The sequence below is a fragment of the Diabrotica virgifera genome, chromosome 1 (assembly GCF_917563875.1).
Source record: "Diabrotica virgifera virgifera chromosome 1, PGI_DIABVI_V3a".
In the NCBI taxonomy this organism is placed as follows: Eukaryota; Metazoa; Arthropoda; class Insecta; order Coleoptera; family Chrysomelidae; genus Diabrotica; species Diabrotica virgifera.
Genome location: NC_065443.1, coordinates 123,540,502 through 123,552,040, shown reverse-complemented (window position 1 = coordinate 123,552,040; position 11,539 = coordinate 123,540,502).

The following is an 11,539-nucleotide window of genomic DNA, read 5'->3' as shown; positions in this document are numbered from 1 at the left end:
ACAAAACGCATATACGTCGATTGTTCTATATCTTCATATTTGTTAACCATGACCTACAAACTGAAGGATTCTTCTCTGGTTACAAGATTGTTTCTGAAATCAAACTGTATTTTGCTTATTTGTACTTCTCGAATTCTGTATTTTTAAGTTTCTATGTTTATCGAAAATTTCATTCTTTATAAGCAGTTTAACTTGTTCTAAAACCACATAAAATCAAATAAAATTCAAGATTTTTAAAACCTGCTTTATTTTATGGTCAATTTGATGTAGGTAAGTCCCTATGAATTTTCCCTCTAGTAAAATTAAATTCGGATACGTAATACAGTAAAACTCTCCAATAGAGGTCAATAAAAATGTCATAAAATTTTTGCCGTTTAGAGGAGTACCTAATCGCTTTATAGTGATACAAAATCTAAGGGGTGATGTGGAAAAAATTATACTTATACATATACATATGTATACTTTTCTACATGGTATGTAATAGTAAATAAATAATAGTAAATACACATTATACATTGTGAAAAAATTGTTAAAGAGAAGTCTAATTCAAATTTTTTATTTTGGTTTTGGTGACCTCATTTTCTTCTTCTTCTTCAAGTACCTTATTCTGAATGAAGATTGGCTATTACAATTGCAAACTCGTCTCTGTCTTCAACTGTTCTTATTAGCTATTCAAAATTTGGCCCTATTCATTGTCGTATGTTTTTTAACCACGATGGTGATTTCCTTCTTAGTGCTTTTTTTCCTTGATCTTTCGTTTCACTATTAGTTGAGCCTGGTACTTAATCCTTCTCAGTATGTGTCTTTGGTACGATGTTTTTTCATACCAATCTTCCATTCTTCTGTTTTCAATGCTTTTTCCCCATCCAAAAATGCACAACGTCACTAAGGAAGTTTTCACTTCAAAAATTCACGTTTTAGTTGAATAAAAGTCAGCTCATAGAATAAAAGTCACCCCTCTCTACAATAGGTAACTAGTTGCCCATGATATTGATTTATTGAAATTATTACAACATCCGATACGATAATTACTATAAACTTAGATCTTCAATAAAAATCAAACAATTTGAACAATTAGAGCAGTCAATGAGGGTATTTGGCTCCGAATTCGATCCTGGTACATCGATTTACTCCATATTTTCACAGTAAGTAGGGAATAGCTCAAGAAACAAAGTCTACTCTATGCCAATGTGCGCTTTTATCTTGGAGGTGGTTCCCACCCCTTCTCGGGGGTGAAAAATGTTTTGGTTAAAATAGCCACGGAAGAGGCTAGATAACCTAATTTTAAGCAAAAACTGTTCTATAATTATTTTTTGAAATCTCAATAATTTTTGAGTTATTCGTGGTTGAAAATTGGCCATTTTTATTGAAAAATTACACTGTTTCGGACGGATTTTTGCGAATACCTTAATTAAAAACTATGCATCTAACAAAAAAACTATATAAAATAATTCTGTAGGTTATAAAGAAACAAAGAGATTTGTTCCTTCATAAAGCTTCTAGTTAAAATACAAAGAGGGGTATGGTAGGTAAGAAGAGTTTGTTTTTTGGTGCATGCTCAAATCGGTTTATTCAACTTGAAATAACAGAGAAACTGTCGATTTTAGGTGTATAATGATGCTAATATATTTTGTAGGGTTTGGAAAGACCTTTAAAATGAGCAATACTAAATGTCAATCACATTCAAACTAAGCGAGATATTTTGCAAAATTTGATGATTAATGTATTTTAAAAAGAAATGAGATTTATATTTTGAGTATATTTAACCCCTCATCCATCAAAACTTAAATATATCGTTTTCCTTCTACCATACTTTTTATTATAGTGTTATTTCTATGTTCAAAAAGTTGGACGGGATTAAAATGGACGGTTTTTGAAAAAAATAAGATTAAATTATAGATATTAATTTTTTTTTTCAAAAACAATTGATTTTAAACCCGTCCAACTTTTTGAACATAGAAATATCACTAGATATAATAAAAGGTAGAAGTAAAACAATGCATTTACATTTTGGTGGATGGGGGTCAAAATTACCTCTCATTTTTTCTTAAAATACATTACTTATCAATATTTTTGGAAGCATATCTCGCTTAGTTTTAATGTAACGGACCTCTAGTATAGCTCATTTTAAAGGTCTTTTCAAATACTATAAAAGGTATTGGTAGCATTGTACACTTAAAGTTGACTGTTTCTCTGTTATTTCAAGTTGAATACAATAATTTGAAAATGTACCAAAAAACAAACTATTTTCACCTACCATATCTCTTTTTGTATTATAACTAGAAGATTTGTGAAGGCAAGTGTCTCTTTAAATAATTGATGGATTCGACCGTTACTTGATGGAAGTTCATTTTATCTCACAATAAAACACTGAAAACTTTTGTTTTCTATACTTCCACAAAATTTATTATCTACAACTATGTGACTACAGCGGTTTCGACAGAGTGCCTTTCTCAAGTGATATAATTTACAATGTGTTTGCCTTTTTAAGTATCTAACTGAAGAGGTTGAGGAGTGGGGAGCTGTTTGTCTCGAGTTGGTCATTCAGAATTATATCTGTATTTTTCAGTTTATTAATTTCCATAGATTCTAAGAACTTTAATTATTTGATCCCGATCACAGTGATCGACGCCATAAAAGTGCCCACAAAAGTGAAAACTTATTTTTAATACACTTGAGATGCTAACAAATTGTCACATTATTTTACTTAAATTGGTACGATCCAAAATAAAAGTCTTAAGCTATCTTTTTTAGAATCTATGGAAATTAATAAACTGAAAAATACAGATATAATTCTGAATGACCAACTCGAGACAAACAGCTCCCCACTCCTCAACCTCTTCAGTTAGAGATTTAAAAAGGCAAACACATTGTAAATTATATCACTTGAGAAAGGCACTCTGCCGAAACAGCTGTAGTCACATAGTTGTAAATAATAAATTTTGTGGAAGTATAGAAAAACAAAGTTTTAAATGTCTCTTTGCTTTTTTTATAACCTACAAAAATGTTTAATATAGTTTTTTTAGTTATATGAATAGTTTTTAAGTTATTCGCAAAAAACCGTTCGAACAAGTATTATGTTTCAATGAAAATGGCCAATTTTCAACCAAGAATATCTCAAAAAGTATTGAGATAAGTAGAGGCTAGGCCCAAAATTTCATTAAGGTGATACAGTAGCGATCAACAGGTAGCAAAAACGCGTTCCAAGATTGCGGCTGTAATTTTGAATGTTTTTTCGAGATATTTGGCACACTTATCCGTAATATAATAAAGAATGGCAGTACAGAGCCCAATTTGAAAAATATATTAATATGTGGAAATTACTCTGTAATTAAATACAATATTAAAAAAACGAGCCTGTACCGCCATTAAGAAGAACAAAAAAATACACTTTCTTCAAATAAACTTTTTTATCCGATGCCTAGATTTTGTGTCATTTTGGAACTACTAATGAAATAAAAAATTTTAGTAGTTCCAAAATGACACAAAATCTAGACATCGGATAAAAAAGTTTATTTGAAGAAAGTGTATTTTTTTGTTCTTCTTAATGGCGGTACAGGCTCGTTTTTTTAATATTGTATTTAATTACAGAGTAATTTCCACATATTAATATATTTTACAAATTGGGCTCTGTACCGCCATTCTTTATTATATTACGAATACGTGTGCCAAATATTTCGAAAAAATATTCAAAATTACAGCCGCAATCTTGGAACGCGTTTTCGCTACCTGTTGATCGCTACTGTTTCCTCTTAAAATCCATGCAGTAGGATAGAATTTGGAGGTAATATCCTATTATTGTTTCCATTGACTAGCGTAAATATAAAAACGTCAGCTTTTTTTAAACAACTTTGTTAAAACCACTTTTATAACGAGTATGTACTTCAAAATACTTTGTGTAGAGAAATGAGATTAGAGCAGCTCCTTTTTGCTGGAATTAAGCCCAACTAGTGATAAATAAATGGTTGACATCTCAAAGTGGCTAATCCGTTAAGAAATTATCGTCAGGCGGACAGTCACGTCCGCTCCAACACATGTTTTAAGGTTAGAACTTTAATTATTTGATCCCGATCACAGTGATCGACGCCATAAAAGTGCCGACAGAAGTAAAAACTTATTTTTAATACACTTAAGACGCTAACAAATTGTCACATTATTTTACTTAGATTGGTACTATCCTAAAATTGTATAAAAATAATCTATGGTTGAAAGCAAACCTTATTTTCTTTTTTCTTCGGACAAATGTTTTAGTTATCTGCACTAACTTGAAAGTGTACCTGAGGCACTTGCTTCGCAAGCACCTTTGGATGCACATCCTATCCCTCCTCCAACCATTATAAGTTCGGTCGAACTTACACGCAATTCAACCTATAGTATATAAATTACTAATATCTCGCCGTAGCGATGACGGTCGCGAGTTCAATGCTATTTCCCCATACAAAGAGAAGTGCTATGCGACAAGCAATCAGATACGATAATTTGTATAAACTCAGATGTTTAACAAAAGATCAAACAATTTGAACAATATAAAAACGTCAGCTTTTTTAAACAACTTTGTTAAAAAGGCTTTTAAAACGAGTATGTACTTCAAAATACTTTGTGTAGAGATATTAGACGAGCTGCTGTTTGCTAGCATTAAGCAAACCTAGTGATAAATAAATGGTTGAAATCTCAAAATGGCTAATCCATTAAGAAATTATCGTCAGGCGGACAGTCACGTCCACTCCAACACATGTTTTAAGGTTAGAACTTTAATTATTTGTGTATTTAAAGTGTCTCTCGCAAAAAATTCCTTTTTCTGATATTTAGAGTTTTTTTTATAGACTTTTAGAAGGCATTTGACATGGAGAAACATAATGAACTAATAGATATTTTAAAGTCATGTAATATCGACGATAAAGACTTAAGGATCATTTCCAACCTCTACCAAGAACAAAAGGTTAAAATCAGAATAAAAAGCGAAACATCTGGAAGAATCAATATGCAGAAGGGAGTAACACAGGGCTGTGTCCTGTCACCTATGCTGTTCAACGTTTACTCTGCGAAGATATTTAAAAAATTTAAGTAAAATCCTTTATAGCAGGTATGTAATTTATTAAAATTCCCTAAAAAGCGCTACATCACATATGCAGAACATTTTCGATCTGATTACAGACCATCATCAGTGCTGAAGAAAATGTTCACATACTAGTTCATGAACAACTGTTCAGCACTGATGATGATCTGCATTCAGATCGAAAACGTTCTGCATATGTGATGTAGCCCTTTTTAGGGAATTTTAATAAATTTTATACGTTTTATAAATGATTTTACTTAAATTTTTTGTGATAATATTACACTCACCGGCAGAGAAAACGGGCACCCCAAAAGATGGGTCATTTTTAATGTCTTGTATTTCCTAAACCTGATGTCCGATTTAAGTAATTTTTTTAATATGTTATAGCCTTATTCTTTATCAATATCGCTGTAATAATATTGTTGCTAGACAGGTACATTGTCATTGTATACAGGGTGTACGAATCAAACTGTGTTTTTTTCTCAAACTTTGGAACACCCTGTGGAATGTTCTAGCTTCTATAAAATACTGAAATTATAACCAAACTATAGCCTCAGGTTTTCTTAACATTCTGCTTTTGATTCATTCGCTTATGTTGGATAATAAAAAAGTTAAGCACTTTAACAACTACCCCTGTTTTTCGTTAATACAGGATGTTTTTAAGTAAGTACGGCAAACTTTAAGGGGTAATTCTGCATGATAAAATAATGACAGTTTGCTTTATAAACGTATGCCCGCAAATGCTTCGTTTCCGAGATAGGGGGTGTTGAAATTGTTCTTACAAACTGACGATTTATTTATTTCTCTAAAACGGTTTGTGATATGCAAATGAAATTTGGTAGATTTTAAGAGGCAGTTATTGTGCATTTTTTGGCGTACAACTAAGAATTTTATATTCACCAGTGGCGTGCATACGGGTATAAATACTTTAGATATATCCCGTATGCACGCCAATGGTGAATATACAATTCTCAATTGTATGCCAAAAAATGCGCAATAACTAGCACTTAAAGTCTACCAAATTTCATTTGCATATCACAAACCTTTTTAGAGCAATAAATAAATCGTCAGTTTGCAAGAAAAATTTCAACACCCCCTATCTCAGAAACGAAGTATTTGCGGGCATAAGTTTATAAAGCAAACTGTCATTATTTTATCATGCAGAATTACCCCTTAAAGCTTGCCGTACTCATTGAAAAACACCCTGTATTGACGAGAAACAGGGGTAGTTGTTAAAGTGCCTAACTTTTTTATTATCCAACATAAGCGAATGAATAAAAAAACAGAATGTTAAGAAAATCTGTGGCTATAGTTGGGTTTTAATTTTAGTATTTTATAAAAGCTAGAACATTCCACAGGGTGTTCCAAAATTTGAGGAAAAAACACAGTTTGATTCGTACACCCTGTATACAATGACAATGTACCTGTCTAGCAACAATATTATTACAGCGATATTGATAAAGAACAAGGCTATAACATATTAAAAAAATTACTTAAATCGGAGATCAGGTTTAGGAAATACAAGACATTAAAAATGACCCATTTTTTGGGGTGCCCGTTTCCTCTGCCGGTGAGTGTATATACAGCCAGCTACAGGAAAAGCTATTTTCTTGTGGATTTATGTTTAAAAAATCTTTAGAAGACACCTCGGATGACACGGTCATTCTGACAGAAAATGCACTGCAACGACTAATGGACCGAGTAACGACAGCGTGTAGGAAATTTGGAACGAAATTGAATACAAAGGTGACAAAAACGAATGGTCATCAGCAAGTACCAAAGCAGAAGGGTAAAGGTCAATGTCGACGGAACAAATCTGGAAAGAATACCAAGAATAACGTACCTTGGAAGTAATCTTGATGAAACTTGGGACCACTCACTAGAGATAAGAACACGTCTGGAAAAGGCACGTACAGTGTATTACAAAATGCAAAATTTCTATGTAACCATCAGATGGGTATCTCATTGAGAACTAGAATACGTAAGTGCTATGTTTTCTCCACCTTCCTCTATTGAAGTGGCAGCTACCGCTCTCTGCGGTTATGGTTCCGGCGGAATGCCTCCTCATTACAGAGCGCGTCCACCTCGGTAGATTCCAATTTTCTCCATTGCATATCTGCCGCTTGAGTTCTTCCCGGTTCAATACACCAAGAGGAACTGACTTCATGATTCTCCTTGCTCATCTTACATACACTCTGGGTAGCCATCCCTCCTTGGTTTCGCCGGAGAGATGGTACGTATGGGGTTGCGCGAATATGGAAACGTGTTCGATCCACTGCTGTTGATCTGCCGAATGCCGTGCTGCAGGCATCATACCATTACAACTCATCGTATTGATTTATAGAAATTATTGCAGTATCCGATACGATAATTTGTATAAATTCAGATGTTTAACAAAAGATCAAACAATTTGAACAATATAAAAACGTCAGCTTTTTTAAACAACTTTGTTAAAACCGCTTTTAAAACGAGTATGTACTTTAAAATACTTTGTGTAGAGAAATGAGATTAGAGCAGCTGCTTTTTGCTGGAATTAAGCCGAACTAGTGATAAATAAATGGTTGACATCTCAAAGTGGCTAATCCATTAAGAAATTATCGTCAGGCGGACAGTCACGTCCGCTCCAACACATGTTTTAAGGTTAGAACTTTAATTATTTGATCCCGATCACTCTGCTCGACGCCATAAAAGTGTCTCTCGCAAAAAAACGCCTGTTTCTGATATGTCGAGTACGCCGATCGTAAACATAGCGGTATAATGCGGACATCCCTTGAAACGAGGATCATGGGGACTAGGGTAGGATGACGTATATAAAATACAGAGGCGGTTTATTCATACGCATTTTGAATGTATTTCAACAGTCTAATGTCATATACAGGGTTTACTTTCTATTAATTACTAGAAACAAAAAAGATTACATAATCAACAATTGTTATATACTTGATTTGGACATGCAGAATAGTGCAGTGTTTATGGTAGAATATTACAACGGTCGTTGTACAAGACGTTTTAATGTATACTACGTATGATTAATGGCCCCAACAACAATGCTAAAAATGTCTTGAAAATCCCTTTCAATAGATATGGGCACATACTCACCAGGACACCCAAAAATAAAGTTTTTCCCTCCTACCAATCTTCTACCATTGGCCAGAAGTGAACTTCCTGATCAGCACAACGATATTCTAGAGCATCACCATCACCCATCACCTTAAATCACACACACACCATCTTACCATCCCTGATGGTGTCAAATTAATTCACAACATCCAGGATAAGAACTCTTTACGGTTGGATTTGTACGAGGACCTTGAAATTTCTAGAGACATGAGGACTAGCCCCAATTGCGTTAACCGCCAAACTACTTTAAATCGACCTTTACTCCTATCCACCTACAATTGTTCCCTTAACAAAAAATTTATCCGTTTTATAATTTCTCCGGCAAACAAAACACGGCAAAGAAAAGGATCCTTTTCTTTGCCGTGTTTCCTCTTTACATTCACCCCACTAGCATCTAACATTTATTATTTGCTTACCAATCACCCATTTACACATATTTCAATATACCCTTGGTTTCTTTTCTTTCTCTTCCCCTTTTAACTATCCCATCCTTAACACAGTTTACCTTCTTTCATTTCCAATCTTCCTTCATACATTTTCCCAAACACAAAGTTATATTGTCATCCCTAACACAGTTTACCTTCTTTCTTTTCCAATCCTCCTTCATAAATTTTCCCAACCACATATTTATATTGCCATACCTCGTGTCTTTGATTTTTTCGGGTTTCCTTGCATTTCTTGCTCTGGTTGTTCTTTTCCTTTTTCAACACTATTCATTAATTTCCCTCGACAATATTTCAATCTGTTACTCCATTACTAACTATGCAATTTCAAATTTTCAGTTTACCAATTCAGTGAATTAGTTCATCTAGATTTTTGCTTCATATTAAAAATAACCCCAACTTTCAACCTGGATTATATAACTATCATTCCAGTGCACACTCACACACTAACGATTTTGTTTGGTTGCCTCCTATGTTATCTCATTAACTTCATCTATTCCGTTTCAAAATTACAATTAATTGTATGACACATAATTCACTTTAAATGTCTGATATTAACAATCTTGTTATTTCCTCTTTATCTAGATTATTTCAAATCATAAATTTAGTTTATCTGACATTTTAACATCTTTTAGGTCATTATCATTACATACATACTATTCTTTCAGTAATTCAATTAAAATTATATTTTCTCAAACTATCATGTTGCCTATCAGGCAACCACTCTTCTCTCGTTATAACTTTTACAGTAATACATATTTCATCCATTTCAATCTGTTTACTCTATTACCTTCTACAGATTTCAAATTATCAGTTCACTAATTCAGACAATAAATTAAATTAAAATATTTTTCAATTTTACGTCTATAAGTTGTTCACATTTAATTATTTTTCTTTCTCTTTCTATTTCAAAATAAATTAAACTTTCGTCTTTTTTCATAACTGTCATCAGTGACGTCATTGACTCTACTGTGATTAATATTTTTATCAACTTAACATTAACAACAGTTTTTTGTGTAACAGATAGTTGACTTTTAGGCTTTTTCAATAAAATCTAATTTATTATAATTTAAATTTCACTCTAATCCATTTATTAATATACATTCAGCTTAACTAATTCACTTTATTATTTTAACTATTTATAATGGGAAATAAGCCACAATATTATTAAAAAATGATTTTTATTAACGTTTCGACGCCCAAATCGGGTGCCGTTGTTAATTAATTTTTTAATAATATTGTGGCTTATTTCCCATTATAAATAGTTAAAATTGTAAAAATGCCACAAGAAAATAGCTTCAGAACAACATTAATTCACTTTACATTTCTGATATGAACATTCATGTTATTCTCTCTTTACCTAGATTCTTTCAAATCATAATTTTATTTTATCTGACATTTTAACATCTTTTAGGTCATTATCATTAAATACATACTATTCTTTCAGTAATTTAATTAAAATTTATATTTTTTTAACCTATCATATCAGGCAACTACCATTAGGTACTTGTTTTCAACTTGCTTCTGCTAAACACTCTTTTCTACTTAAAACTTTTACAGTAATATATATTTCTTCCATTTCAGTCTGTTTACTCCATTACCTTCTACAGGGCTTTTCATCGATTGTCATTTGTTTCGAGCTTCTGTCATGTGTCACATAATATTAATATATCTGCGCCATACGTCTTTGGTTTGTATCATTGTTATATACCAATAACGTATGACGTAGATATATTAATATTATGTGACACATGACAGAAGCTCGAAACAAATGACTGTGAATGAAAAGCCCTATAGATTTAAAGTGATCAGTTCACTAATTCAGACAATAAGTTAAATGAAAATATTTTTTCAATTTGTTAACAACCATTACAATCATAATAATAGGCAACCAACATTACTCTTTTTATTTTTACAACATCACTATGTATCTTACCTTTGTATGTATAAGTTGTTCACATTTAATTATTTTTCTTTCTCTTTCTATTTCAAACTAAATTAAACTTTCGCCTTTTTTTCAAAACTGTCATCAATGACGTCATTGACTCTACTATGAGTAATATTTTTATCAATTTAACATTAACAACAGTTCTTTCTGTAATAGAGAGGTGCTTTTTAGACACTTTTGATTAGACACTTTTGATTTAACACTTATATCATAAATAACTTTTAAATAGAAGACAACGCTATTAAAAATTCGTAACTACGTAATCGGTACCGCCTTAAATTTTTTTTATAACGTCTTCACACGGACAACTTTAATATCGGACTGAACATAATATAATATATTCGTTAATTTATAGCTAAATTAATGGTGGAGGTGACTAGATGATAGGTTGAGAGGGACATAGCTAACTGGATATGTGTATACGGATCGCAAAAGAAGAGTAATACATAAACAGCCAAAAATCTTAGATAATTACTAACTGTCGTACTGATCGCAGTGTAATCAGCAGTCTTCAAATATTAGACTTCCAAAGAGTCAGAAAAATACAGTTACTAGAAATAATATATCCTATTAAAAGAAAGATAAGAAAGAAATTTCAATTTTGTAACGCTTTTTGTAACGCCTTTTACAGCTTTTTTAAGATATGCTTCTCAGGGATAAATCGTCGTTAATAGTTATTTAACCAACAAGTGTATTAATAAGGGCGATTAACAATTGAGATATTTAACGCGTGAGCGGTGCGAGCGCGTTAATGTTCAATATTGTTAATCGCCATTTTAATTCACGAGTTCGTTATAAAACTTTTCCGTCTACCGTACTTTTCAGAAATAAAGATATATCCATCTTTTGATTTTCAAATACACAGAATTTTAAACAATAAAGTAAATAATGACATACAATGACAGATAGTACTAACAGCGGCTACTTGATTTTAAATTTTTTAGTGGGAATATAAATAGTTATATGTTTGGT